This window comes from Choloepus didactylus, chromosome 7, assembly GCF_015220235.1.
Source record: "Choloepus didactylus isolate mChoDid1 chromosome 7, mChoDid1.pri, whole genome shotgun sequence".
NCBI classification, from domain to species: domain Eukaryota; kingdom Metazoa; phylum Chordata; class Mammalia; order Pilosa; family Megalonychidae; genus Choloepus; species Choloepus didactylus.
The window spans coordinates 123,378,905-123,394,617 of record NC_051313.1 but is presented as its reverse complement, the minus strand read 5'-3'; positions in this window follow the sequence as shown (position 1 = coordinate 123,394,617).

The window sequence follows — 15,713 nt, the reverse complement described above, 5'->3', positions numbered from 1 at the left end:
GATATATCACTGTTCTTTTAAGGTAATCAGAGATGGTAGGAGTATTTGGGATCTTCATATAGATGTTTTCATCTTAATAAGAACAGATTGCTAAGCCATAGGTAAAAATTTAAACCTAGCATATTGAATTTATGCATATTTGTTACAGTATCATGATAGTATAAAGATATTTAGTGAATCATAATTTGAATCAATTGAATTCTTCTCCCCCTTAACACAAACCTTGTACTTCATGGAAACTGCTTTGTAACCACAGCTGTGGATGGAATATCAAAGATAATAACTATTGACTTTGAAAAACATTTTTAGTTTTCTTAAAAGAATTGACTCTTAACAGTGGGAATATTGATTCAAAAGCATTATAAGTAAAATTTTTAAGTTTTTTTTCTCTCTCAGGTGATGAATACAAAATAAGTTGACCACAATTTCAAGGTTAAACAGGGTCAATTTCTATATGGAAATTTCTTGTAGAAAAATGGTGGTGTCCTTTTGTTTCCATGGCAACTTTTCTTTTCAAATCAGCCTCTTCATGGCCCTCTTGAACTTCTTGTTACTTAGTGTGTAGGTCAGTGGGTTCAAGTTGGGAGTAACAATGAAATAAAAGATACTGAGAAGTTTGCCCTCATTTTGAGATGGACTGTTTCCTCATTGTATGTACATGTAGCTCACAGTCTCATAGAAAATGACTACCACAATTAGATGGGAGGAACAGGTCCCAAATGCTTTTTGCCTCCCTGTTGCAGATTTAGTCTTGAGTACAGCTACAGCAATGAAGACATATGAAACCAGAATTAGAAGAAGTGGTGCAAGAAAAATTTCAAAAAATGCAAATAAAGTTTTCTCCATGGCTGTGGTGTCTACACATGCAATTTTGATACTTGCAGATATTTCACAAAAAGAGTTATCCAAGTAGTGGTTCCTCCAATGAAGAAAACTCATGGCATCAGGAGAAAGTATCATGCACTTAGTGATACCAATTGCCCAAGTCATGGACACCAGCCCATGAGGGTTCATTATGGTCATATAGACCAAAGGCTTGCAGACAGCCATGAATTGATCATAAGACATCACAGCCAGAAGAATGCTTTCAAGTGTGCATAGCATAACATCAGTGAAATGTTGAATGGCAGAGTCACCAAAAGTGATTGTCTCATCTTTACTCCAGACATTAACCAACATCTGTGGGACTATATTTGTGATGTTACAGAGATCTAAGATGGCCAAATATCTAAGAAAGGAGTACATGGGGGTTTGGAGACATTCATCCAGTAACAGCAGCAGGATGATGGCTGTATTTCCCATCAAAGCAATGGTATAAAAGGAAAAGACAACCCCAGAGGTGACCAGTTCCATCTAAGGCTGCCCAGGAATTCAAGGAGTACAAATCCACCAAATTAGCTAGCATTGTTCAGTCTATTTCTCTTTTCTTAATGGCAGTTGTGAAGACAGAATAATCAGCACCAGCAAATTGGAAGCCACAGTGAATGTATTCATGAATTTCACTGCCAATCTCAAATCAAATGTTACATTTATGGTATGGATGTCAGTTTTCATCTCAAACGTAAAACTAATTTTTCAGTGGTCCAGATAATGTAAAGATTTAACTTTTGATAATAAGATTGATGGATTATTGGGTAGCTTTTGGAAAACTAAGTGAAAAATTCAGATGGAAAGAATGATAAAATCTATAAATCTCTAGCATTTACTAGGTTATATAAAAAGGAATTCTGCTCAATTTAATGTCATTAAGTGGTTTTCAATGTGATTGATTCTTCACTGGAAGAATTTGCTCTGCTTCAATAACATCGCTGCTCTGCATGCTAAAGGATGCAGAATTTGAATCAATAACTTTACATTTGGTCCTTTTTTTAATAATCATTTTTATGCATCCTTCCACTAAGGAGCAAAGCCATTTTAATATTAAATAAGCAAAAGGAGTAATTTTCAAATTCCTAAAAATTTTTTTGTGTTATATTCAAATATAGAGATTCCTGGGATGACATTTGAAAAGCTCAATTATATTGATTGATTGATTGATTGTATGGGTGGGAAATGGGCATGAGTAACCATTCTTATTATCCTAACTGCCATAGGAAGTAGAAGGTAATTTTGGACCTCTCCTCTCTTACCTCATTATGGTATACACTTACCATAGAACTTAAAAAAATATGCATTTATACCTTAGAGACAGGATATCCTAGAATGAGGGAAAGCATAATAGTATGATTTATCTCATCATTATTCTCTATTTGTCACTTTATCTTAGACTGCACTAACCCAGCACTTTCTCTGGGGCCTGTTCTCTTCACCACGGTGCTAAGCTTCATGTGTAGAAAGCTGCCTAGCCTTTTTCTCAGACGTGCACTTCTCATCCAACTCTGTATTTATGGTAATGAACTCAAAAGTTGTAATTAAAATCTTGAATAAAGGAATGGGATGAACTTTGATGTACTTGCTAACATTGAGAATTAAGGTACTGGAAGTTAAGGTATCTGTAACAACGACATCTTGCCCCCTTTATCTTTGGGACTCATAGGTAAAGCCTAGGTTTAATACCCACCATTCTGCTGACTTATTTTATGTCCTTAATCCAGGGTTTCTCAACCTTGGCACTATCGATATTTTTCAGTTGGACAGTTTCTTTGTTGGGGGAGCTGTCCTGTATATTGTAGGATGTTTAGCAGCATCCCTGGTCTCTACCCATAGATGCCTGCAGCCGACCTCTGCAGTGTGATAAAAAAATGTCTCCAGACACTATCAAATAGGAGAACTGTCCAACTAAGAACCACACCTTAATCTAGACAGAGTTCAGGCCTAACTCCTGCTCTCTTCTTTTAGTTTCTTTTTCGAATGCTGCAATTTCCTTGAAAAAGTGAAATATATTCCTTTTCACCTCAACCTTTGGTGTATTGCCACCTATATATTTGCTTCTTGTTTCTTCTCTGATGCAAAAATTTACCTCTTTTATGGCAAATATATGTCGACCTCCCCTGCACTGTTGAGTCCGTCATTTATCGTCTCCCACATCTTGTTCTTCATAAATTTATCCATTTCTTATTTTTATACTGAGTTTCTTCTACTTATTTACACTTTTCTCTCAGTCCATCCTGAGACTGATACTACTACCCTAATAACAATGCAGTCAAAAGTTTAAGCCACTTCAAGCTATGTAATTTCATGTTTGTATCCCTAGTGCCTAATCCCAGGTTTAGGCATAGAGAAGGCTGCCAAGAAATATTTGTCATTTTAAAAATGAAGCTGGGATCCTCACCTATGTCCTTTTATTAAACCCTAGAAGAGAAGTTCCTTCTTTAACATACCTTCAAATCACAGCTTCAAAAACACAATCTGGCCTCTCTCACATATATTATGTTAAAAATATAATCTCAAAGATAGGGTGGCCCTAACTTCTAAAACCAATAATCATTTCTCAATTACTTAACTCCTTAAGTGTATCTGTGCATACAACAAAAGTGATCAATGTCATTTTTAAAATAATTATACTGTCTTCCAAAGTAGAATATTCTTTTTACTTCCATTATTACACTTACTTTGCGTTCATTTTTCACCTTCCCTTTCTTTCACTGCACCATCACCACCCCCTCTCCCCAATCAATCTCCAAAATTCTCTAGTCAGGTACCTGCTCTTTTCTTTGTTTCATTGAGCAACTTCATTCTTATGGCTTGGGTTATTAGCTCTGGACAGATAACTCTGCCATCTATCTCTACGAGCCCCACTTTCCTCTTCTATTTCCATATAAGAATTTTTACCACCATGCTCAATATGAAGACATAAGTTTAAATCATCACTTTGCATCAACATATAGGTTTGCAACTTATTTCACACATCATAGTTCAAAACTTAATTTGTGATTTTTACTTCTCCTGCAAACCCATCCACTTCCTCTTTCATGTGGTACACAATTATTTCTTTAGATGTGTGCTCCCCAAGTGCCCAGCAGGTATTTTAGGTTCTTAATAAAATAGTTGTTAAAATAGATTATTTTAACAATAATAGTATTTGATACTTAAGGAGAGAGGAAGAACAATTTTCATTTTTAGGATCTCCATTTCAAAAGATATTACAATAGAGATTAGCAGATGTCCAATATGACATGGTAGGAAGAAAAATTTACATAAAAATCAGAAGGATTTTGTAATAGCATAAAAGAAATTGTATTTGGTGCCTCAACATCTTTCCTGGCTTAGTCAAAAGTTCTCCTTTTGGGTGACCACCTAGTTAGCCTTGCCCTGGGTGTAACTGTAACTAGCAAGGCTCTACCTGCATATGGTTTGGATGGTAAGAGCTGCCCTCAGCTTCTTCAAAAAACCCTTGCCACTTCTGCATTTCATGCCACATAGATTAAAACTACAAATCCCCAGTATCTGTGGGAAAGCCCTACTCCTTCCCTCTGGGTCACAATAAAGGCAAGAGCCTAGGACCCATAGCTTCTTCTTCTCCCCGCCCCCTCCACTGACCCTCATGGGAGCCTGGGTTAGGGACACCCTGTGCCTCTCCACTGCTTTCATTCTCCTCTCTCCCCCTCCAGAACCTTTGATCTAACCAAGCTGTCCTGTCATGCATTCTCTACCGGCTGGCTATCTGTGTTCATGGCTCACATTGGAAGAACTTCCACACAACATCCAAAACAGTTGTAAGCAAATCACTTTGATGCTGAGAAACCTTAAATAACATGACCTTAGATAATTTAATTTCTCCCCACTTACCCTAATTCAGCTGAGTGAAAGTTTGAGTGCTGCTGAGTCAGCCAAGAAAAATTCTGGAGGAAAAAAGTTATTTTATTTTCTAAAATAGGAGATGACTATTTCTCACTATTTCTAAATAAAGCAGCAATATCTCTAACCTGCTGCCCCTTCTGCCCACTTGTCAGTGAACTTTCATGACTGAGGAATGAGGCTCCTCCTGCCTTTTACTTCTCCTAGTTCATAGGCCCAATTGGTAGGAACACTTGTGTCTCCTGTTGTGTAAAAGAATCCAACAAAGAAACATCTGTAATGTGAATGACAACTAGTTAGTTTCCCCTTAAGAGCAATGATGAAATTTGTTGAGCTATCATAAAAGAATTGGGGAGTCTGAGTATCTCAAAAGCAATGTATACTAATAATTGCTCAGAAACACAAAAACAAAACAAAACAAAAAATTCTTCCTGAAGATAAGCTCTCAGTTTCCAATGTCACTGAAATCAGAAGCTGAAAGCATTGCAGCCTGGGAGCAAAGGACCACAGACACTAGCCACATGCCTTCCCAGCTGACAGAGGTGTTCTGGATGCCATCAGCCTTTTCCTCAGAGAAGATATCTACCTCTTGATGCCTTAATTTGGACATTTTCATGGCCTTAGAACTGTAAATTTGTGAACTAATAAACCCCATTGTAAAAGCCAATCCATTTCTGGTATTTTGCATTTTGGCAGCTCTAGCAGACCAAGACACGATCTATCTATATTTATTTTTATATTTGAAATGTGTTTCTTGAAAACATGACATAGCTGGGTCTTGCTGTTTTATCCAAAATGACAAATTCTGCCTTTATATTGAAGTGTTTTGTACATTTCAATATAAACTAATTTATAAAATTCTTAGGTTCAAGTCTACTATTTTGTTGTTTGTTTCCTATTTGACTCATCTATTCTGTTTTCATTCTGTTCTCCTTTGCTGCATTATTTTGGGTGAATTAATTTCTTTTAAAATTTCATTTAATCTCACTTATTCATTTAATTCATTTGTTAATCTTATTTATTAATCTCATTTATTCATTTAATCTCATTTATTAACTTTTTATCCAAAACCTCACATTTGGTTTATCCATTCATAGGTTGATGGAAATTTGAGTTGCTCCCATCTTCTGACACTTGTGAATAATGCTGTTATGAACATTAGTGTAGAAATATCTGTGGATTTTTCAACATTTTCTGTATATAGGATCATGTCATCTGCCAAGAGGGAAAGTTTTGCTTCTACCTTTCCAATTTGGATGCCTTGCCTTTCTTTTCCTAGCCTAGTTGCTCTAGCTAGAACTTTCAGGACAATGTTGAATGGCAGTGGTGTTAGTGGGCATCCTTGTCTTGTTCCGGAAATTAGAGGGAAAGCTTTCAGTCTTTCACCACTGAGTATGATATTAGTGGTAGATTTTTCATATATGCCCTTTATCATGTTGAGGAAGTCTCTTATTATTCCTAGTTTTCCAAGTGTTTTTATCAAGAAGCAGTGCTGGATTTGGTCAAATGTCTTTTCTGCATCAATTGAGAGGATGTTTTTTTTTTTCCTTTGTTCTGTTAATGTGATATATTGATTTTCTTAAGTTGAATCATCCTTGCATGCTTGGGTTAAATCCCACTTGATCATAGCATATATATATGTGTGTGTGTGTGTGTGTGTGTGTGTGTGTGTGTGTGTGTGTGTGTGTATATACATATATTACATTATAAACCATTTATTTTACATTTTTCAGTGTTCACATTAGTGGTAGCATATAATATTTCTCTTTTTGTGCCTGGCTTATTTCGTTCAACATTATGTCTTCAGGGTTCATCCATCTTGTCATATGTTTCACGACATCATTCCTTCTTACTGCCACATAGTATTCCATCATGTGTATATATCACATTTTATTTATCCACTCATCTGTTGAAGGACATTTGGGTTGTTTCCATCTCTTGGCGATTGTGAATAATGCTGCTGTGAACATTGGTGTGTAGATATCTGTTCATGTCACTGCTTTCAGATCTTCTGGGTATATACTGAGAAGTGCAATCACTGGATCCAAGGGTAACTCTATATCTAGTTGTCTAAAGAACTGCCAGACTGACTTCAGAGTGGCTGAACCATTATACAGTCCCACCAACAATGAATGAGAGTTCCAATTTCTCCACATCCTCTCCAGCATTTGTAGTTTCCTGTTTGTTTAATGGCAGCCATTCTAATTGGCGTGAGATGGTATCTCGTTGTGGTCTTAATTTGCATCTCTTTAATAGTGAAGCTGCACATTTTTTTCATGTGTATCTTGGCCATTTGTATTTCCTCTTCAGAGAACTGTCTTTTCATATCTTTTGCCTATTTTATAATTGGGCTGTGTGTACTATTGTCATTGATTTGTAGGATTTATTCATATATGCGAGATATCAGTCTTTTGTCAGATACATGGTTTCCAAAATTTTTTTTCCATTGAGTTGGCTGCCTCTTCACCTTTTTGACAAATTCCTTTGAGGTACAGAAACTTCTAAACTTGAGGAGTTCCCATTTATCTATTTTTTCTTTTGTTGTTTGTGCTTTGGGTGTAAGATCTAGGAAGTGACCGCCTAATACAAGGTCTTGAAGATGTCTCCCTACATTATCTTCTAGGAGTTTATGGTACTGTCTTTTATATTGTGGTCTTTGATCCACTTTGAGTTAATTTTTGTGTAGGGGGTGAGGTAGGGGTCCTTTTCATTCTTTTGGATATGGATATCCAACTCTCCCATCCCCATTTGTTGAAAAGACCTTTATGTCCCAGTTCAGTGGCTTTGGGGGCCTTATCAAAGATCAGTTGGCCATAGATTTGGGGGTCTATCTCTGAAATCTCAATTTGATTCCATTGATCAATATGCCTATCTTTGTGCCAGTACCATGCTGTTTTGACTACTGTGGCTTTATAATAAACTTCAAAGTCAGGGAGTGTGAGTCCTCCTACTTCATTTTTCTTTTTTAGAGTGTTTCTAGCAATTCAAGGCATCTTCCCTTTCCAAATAAATTTGATTACTAGCTTTTCCAAGTCTACAAAGTAGGTTGTTGGAATTTTGATTGGGATTGCATTGAGTCTGTAGATGAGTTTGGGTAGAATTGACATCTTAATGACATTTAGCCTTCCTATCCATGAACATGGAATATTTTTCCATCTTTTAAGGTCCCCTTCTATTTCTTTTAGTAGAATTATGTAGTTATCTTTGTATAGGTCTTTTACTTCTTTGGTTAAGTTTATTCCTAGGTACTTGATTTTTTTATTTGCTATTGAAAATGGTATCTTTTCCTTGAGTGTCGCTTCACTTTGTTCATTTCTAGCATATAGAAACATTACTGAATTATGTGAATTAATCTTGTATCCCACTATTTTGCTAAATTTATTAGCTCTAGTAGCTGTGTTGTTGATTTCTCAGGGTTTTCTAGATATAAGATCATATCATCTGCAAATAATGACTGTTTTACTTCTTCTTTTCCAATTTGGATGCTTTTTATTTCTCTGTCTTGCCAGATTGCTCTGGCTAGCCCTTCTAGCACAATGTTGAATAACAGAGGTGACAGTGGACATCCTTGTCTCATTCCTGATCTTAGAGGGAAGGCTTTCAGTCTCTGACCCTTGAGTACTATGCTGGCTGTGGGTTTCTCATATAGCATATAATTTTTTAATGTGCTTTTGGATTTAGTTTTCTAGCATTTGGTTGAGGATTTTTGCACCCCATATTTATAAGGGATATTTGCTTGTAATTTTCTTTTCTTGTGGTATCTTTATTCTCCTCTGGACACTCATTTTCTGTCCTTTGTGTGATCTCTTTGCCCTCCTGGCCTACATCCAGCTTTTGGAAAATCACTTCAGTGCACTTTATGAAGGCTTGAAGTGCATTGGAGGGAATTGTCTTAGCTCTCCTGTTCCACTTGGTGAATACCCACAGTGCTTTTTAGGGACTTCCCTCAGCTGTTCTGTCTTCCTCTAGCTTTCAACGGACTTGTACTTGGGGAAGGTCTCATGAAGTTCAGCAAGGCTCTTTATCAATTCTCTTGTCTTGCCTTCAGCCTTCACTGTGCTACCTGTGCAGTTAGTTCACTTAGGTTTCTTTGCATCCTCAGTACTCTGATTTTAATAGTTTGTCTTTTTCACATTTTTAGTTTGAAATCAATGGTCCCTTGTGACTTTCTACAGCTTAACTGAAAGTAAAAGTTTTAGATAAAGATTTTGACAAAGAGACATATAGCAGTGTATATGGTGTAATAACATCACCCTATTGAAACAATGGCATTCCTGAAAAAAACAACATAGAAGATATGTCTCTCATTCATTAAGAATTTACTCTGTGTCTGGCAATATTTTAGGCACTGGTAATAATGTAGTGGAAAAACAGCAACAATAAAAACAAGCTAACTGAGGTAGAAATAAAGATTTGTTTACTTGGAGGTTTATAGTACTCTAATGTGTTTGAAACTATCTAATTATTTCCAAAACTACAGGAGCAGACTTGGACTGGCATTTTGCCACATCAGCCTGAAACTACAAGGGAGAGGAGACCATTTCAGGCAGCCAAGAAATTAAATTCTTGATCATGTTGTTTTATCAGATCTCTGGTGGAGTCAGAAGGACCCAGATTTCTTCAGAATCCTTGAATTCATCATTTTCATAATGTTTTTCTATTCCTACACATATTTTGTTTCCAAAGGCTTGTCTTATATAGATACTTCATTCCAGGCAACTACAGAATGTAGTTTAGATAACTGGCTTTCATGTGCATGCCAACTACCAGTATTCAATTTTCTGGTTGCAGGATCATCTATGCCATCAAGCTGAAGCATGTCATATATCTAATTACTTCCAGAAATGTATATGTGATGGTCATTTTCCTGGATTCACTCCAAGTACCATAAACTAGCAAAGATTTGTGCATGAAACACTCTAAATACTTAAAAAAGAGAAAGAGAAACTTCAGGGACAAGGGGTAGGTTAGTGATGATGAAGATGCTATGGCTAGACTTTCAGTTCAGGTCTGTGTGACTGCAATCTAGAGCTCAGGAATCTAGGAAATCTGCTGCCAACAAGAGTTTCCATGCCAGCAGGATTCTGTGCAAATTGACTACAAACAATGGAAAACAGAGCCTGAAATTCTCTATGGAAACTGGGTCCCTCTCTCTCCACCATGAGGAGGAGCAGCCTACAGTTAGGCTATAGAAACTCACAAGGGATCATTGATATCAAACTAAAAAATGTAAAAAAGACAACCTACAAAATCATAGGGTTTTAAAAACCATCAGAATACTGATTATGCAAAGAAACCTAAATCTCAGCAAATGTAGGCATATTGGCACAGTGAGATAATTGTCTTTGTTGTCTCCATGTCTCTCAGGGAGGCAGCCATAACAGTCTCTGTTTTATTAGGCCAGGTGGGGATAATGCTGATTATAACCGAAAATAGCTGCATAAGCAATGCATGGATTCTTATAGGTATATATCTACAGTCAATCGATCAGTATTTATATATCTAAAATAAAATCTCATGATTACACTTAATGATAATATTAGCACTACACTTAAAGTGTTGCATTGGTCACTTACATAAGTCACTTGATCATTGTAGGACAATCATCTTAGCCATTTTATGGAAGAGTTTGGAGATTGATTCTCCATTCAACCTTTCATTTGATTCAAGTTGCCTCGGTTTCCAAAAAATGACTTGTTTTTAGGGATTGTATCAAAATCAAAGATGTTTTCTGATCAAAAGTAAAAAAAAAAAGTTAACACCAGAGGGAAACTCATAATGTTCCTACTACCTTATATTTTTATACAAACTTGTGGTGAGTAAATCTTAAAATTTCCACCCCAACCTTTAAATAACAAATAGCTAATTTGAATGTTCTGCTCTGATATATTTACTGTGTAACACATACTGCTTCATTTTTTTTTAGTGGGGTTCAGAGATAAAAAGGCCATGCACATCTTCACTCTGCAGTGCAAACAGCTCTACCATTTGGGTCTTATGGCCAGAAGATCAATGGCACTCAAAATATCTGGCAGATGAGGAGATTTTGGTGAGCCTTAATTCTTCTGGGATAACCCAGCATGTATTTCTGTCATTTTGGAAAAATGCATGATTTTTATTGCAAATAATATTGATGTATGATACTGGGACTATTTTTACTGGGATCAGGTAGAGACTGAACACTCAACTAAGGGCCACTGAATGATCATGCAGCCTGAGTTGTTCATACACACTGGTGTTTTCTGATCTGTGAGGCATAATTTGGGTGTACACAGAAATCATTCATTATCAATTGGAAGAGATGTAAAATTTGGCTTGAGTAGATACTGAAGGCACAAGTACATTGCATGAGCAGAGATCATACTATAATACCCACTTAACTGCGTGTCACCCTGTGACCAGTTGATTAAGGGAGAAACCAACTCAGTCATATTTTCAGTTGGTTCAACTTGATATACTGACATCAGCCTCAAGTAGATTGTTGTAGGATTCCATTTACATTAAGAGTTGATATTGATAAAGAAATTATTACAGGGACCAAATGTTTGAGCCAGATATCTGGTTTTCCTATTTATGTAGGAGGAAAATGGTCAGAGACAATGATCTGCTGGTGTGAGTATAAGTTATTTCAATCACTTTGAAAACTAGTTGGCAGTTTCTGCTAAAGCTAAATATACTCTACAGTATTTAAATCAAGAATTTTACTCCTAAGTATAGACCCAATGAAATGTGTACATTTGTTCACTGAAAGACACGTATAACAATGGACATATCAACACTATTTGTAGTAACCCCAAATGAAACTACCCAAATGTGGAAAGATGAAATAAATTGTGTTATATTCATAAAAAATGCAATGATGAGTGATTGAACTAATGGTACATGTAACAACTTAGATGAATTTCACAGATAATGTTGAGCAAAAGAAACCAGACAAGAAACTAAAAGAAACCAAAAGAAACTATCCAAATTTGAGAAATAAGCAGATATGATTTATGGTTTCAATAGTCAAAACAGTGCTTTTATTTGAGCGGATAGTGACTGGGAAAGGGAAATTCTGGTCTGATGGATGCATTCTATCCCTTGACTCTGTGTACTGCTTTACAGGGTCTGTGCAGTTTGTAAAAACTCACTTAATTGTACACTTATGATTTTTATAGTGTTCTGGATGTATGTTGTATTTCAACAGAAAAATGTAATAAACAAAGTTATATCACAAAGAGCAGCCAAAAAAAATTCTATTCATATCATTGACAAAAGGTCAACCCATTTTAATACATAAAGAGCTCCCAGAAATCAGGAAGAAAAGGACTTACAACCCAATAGGGAAATGGGCAACAGCATCTTCAAATATGGGCAGATGTTTCACAACAAAAGGATAACAGCTTATAAACATACAAATAAGAATCTCCACCTCATTTATAATCAGAGAAATGCAAAATAAAATGACACCAAGACACCATTTCTCAACTATCAGTTTGGAAGAAAAATCTGTAAGTTTGACAACATATTATATTAGTGAGGCTCTGGGGAAAACTAAATGATGTAGTTCACATTAGGCTCCAGTAAAAAAGGTTCCTAGTAAAAAGTAAACACTAAATATTCTTTTTTAGATTCATGAGTTGGTTGTATTTCTATCAAAAGGAACTGCGGAATCTAAAATTCAATTCAGAGAATGGATTTTTTTTTTTTAACACAGCTCTGACTTAGCCCTCAGGGAAATGTTGCTTCTTGAAAAAATAGCGATTTTAATAAAAAGAGCTTAGGTGCTTTATGACTGAATTTAAAATTTTCCTTGGAGTTTGGAAATAACTTAAGCATCCATTTATAAATAGCAGGGGGCAGGAAAATAACTTAAGAGTTAGATGGAAATGCAAGATTTATCCTAAATGAAGGAGAACCAAGTGGCAGAATTATATAGAATTCATTTGCATTTAAGTGGTTTATCATGCTATTTTTCATATTTTCCCCATGGCCCAAGCTCCCGTCTCTGTGAGTTTTGTTTAATTGCAACTGAGATTGATTCCCCAAGGTCAAAATTTCTAGCAAGCTCCATCCTATAATTACTACATTCCTTGAGGATTAAAGGCCAAGGAGACCCTAGATGTTTTTGCATTCTTTAAATATGGAATAAAAGATGAGTAGAGTCACTATTGTGATGGCATCGAGACAGACACAGAATGCTTAAACTTAGGAGTAACTACAGAGGGAACCATTACCTTAAAAGTGGAAAAATGGAGCAAAACTAATAGGTAAGAGGAACATGACAGAACACAGGAGGCACTTTTTTGAGGACAAGAAACCCTAGATATGAAAGAAGGGAAGTAACTTTTATTCTTTGTGATTTGCTCGATATTAGAGACATGATATTCTGCTTAGGGACCACCATTTTGACCACCAAGGGGTTTGTTTTATGGAGACTGAAACAATAGACAACAGCAGCAGAGAGAGGTGCAATCATGTAAATGGGTTAAAAGAAATTTTATTGAGAAAAAAATTGTTATTTTGAGTAAAAAGAAGAAGAATAGAGATACTATAATACTTGAATAGTAAGAGTGAGTAAGGTATTGAGTTAGGTTGGGTATATTTTTATTTTTAGTTTCCGGGATTGTTAATTGTGAGAAGAGCTAAGTGAAAGAAGAAAGACATTGCACTTGGTAATTCTTCTAAAGTGTAAACTGAACTTTTCCCCCAAACCAATGCAGAGTTGATAGGAAACCTAGAGGAGGGGAAATGACTTAAATAATCAAAGGCATGTGCCCAATTATACCAGGGAGTCATTTTTCTACATATATGTAACTTCTAATCTGGAAAGCATTACCAGTGTCGTTGGGGGCACTACATGTTCATTTGAGCCATGCAACACAAGAGTAGAGAAAGTTTGCTGACATGCACAGTGCCAGTAATCCAATGAGTTTGTTCTTATACTGGTTAGGTTGCTTACGTGGTGCAAAGAAATATATATTTCACTTGTGTCCAAGTTTCCATTTGCTGAAGAATGACCTCTTCCTTCCATTAAATAAGACTTTCAGATTTATAGCAAACAAATTGTAATGTGAATGGTAAATAATGCATTTGTAAGAGCAGAATAAATTTTATTAGGATAATACATTAAACCAAAGAAATTAAACTTTCAGTTTTTTCTTGCTGCCTGTGAAATAATCCTGCTTATTGGTACCATGGACATGATTGACCATAAAGAAATTTATGACTGAAGTAAAATATTTTTTTTCCACTGTGGAAATATAACCAATGCAACAAAAACAACCAATTAGTATTGAAATCTTTTATTTTATCTAAGTGTTTTACATTAATTCATTTAATTTATTTTATGCTTAAAGATATAAAATGAATAGAAATGGAATATATGCACTCTCTGCTAGGTAACTGCCTGTTTGAATTATTTAATTAAAGTTTCTAAGAAAGAATATTTAAGGCACAAAATCAGTTATGTTGTATAGCAATGGAAACATTATAATAGGAACCCAATTAAAGACCGTTTACTATAACCAGAGTAAGATAAACAAGGATCTCTCTTTAGAGGATGTGCCTTTCTATTATATTTTTGTTCATTATAAAAAGAATGTCTGTTCACTGATCAAAATTTGAAAAAGGAGATTGCAAAAAATGTATATAAAAACATTAATAATCTAAAACCCAGAGATAATCCCAATTATCATTTTTGTTATGTGTTTTCCCATGCTCTTGTGGGCAATATTTATATTTTGAAATATAAATATTTCAGTACTATTTGGACAGTATTTCATATTTTCTATTATGCCTATTTCATATACTAAGATATTGTGAAAAGCATCTTGAAAAAGCATTGCCTATTTTAAATTATTTTGATTGATGGCATAGTAATCTAAACAATGGATAAACAAAATATATTCCACAAGTCTCTATTTAGAAACATTAAGATTAGTTTTTCTAATTTTTTAATAATGTAAACATACCAGTACTGCATATACTAGCATGTACATATTTATGTCTATTTGATTATATATCCATGATGTTTTCTTAAGGAGAAATTGCTGGATAAAATATATTATGATTATCATTTAAAAATAGCATTTCCTTTAATTCTTTTAAATTCTTGGTGGTAAGATTTTTTTGATATGATTTTGTTCATATTTATATAGAAATATTTTGATGTTCACCTTATGAATGTAATACTTTTATAGGAATTTTAAGTAATTGGATCTCACAACAGTAATTATCTGTAAATTATGCTAACATGTTTCATTGTTTCCAATATTTTATCTTTTAATTTCACTTTATTATTTTATCTTGCCGATTGTAGAACCAGCCCACTGTTCTCTCCAGGGCACAATCCTGCTTTGTCCAAAATGCCTTGTCATTTATAAGTTCAGACAAAGAGTGACCTTGAATACAGACTTGCAGATAACTGGAGGTGTCTGATAGTATCTTTACACCACAGGTTTATTCATGAATCCTGGTGACTGCATATAGTAGTGTTTAAGAGCACACAGTTTTCTCTGATGCAAGCAGGAATCTGATGTCTGTTCTGCCGTTTATTACTGTGTAATCAATGGCAAGCTATTTGACCTTTCTGAAACTCCATGCCCTTGTCTATAAAATAGGTATGATCAGTGAGTTTGTGAGGATTAAATGTGATGCTGTTAAAGTGCTCATAAAAGCCCTTCACTTATAGAATCACTCCATGAATGATCACTGTTAGTATTGCTAGTTTAATACTAATATTTATATTTGTGTGATGCACTGTACTTAGTTCAATATTTGAATAAAAGTCCTAACTTGAAATATAGATTGCTTTACACCTGAGGAAATGAAACAAACAGGCTGTGTGTGTGTATGTGTGTGTGTGTCTATGTGTATGATTATGTATTTGGTAATTATTACATCCAGGGCTCAAGTGAGGGAATTTGCTCAATTCTTTACTCTGTTATATAAAACCCATTGTGTAGGCATATTTTCCCAGAAAACAGATTATA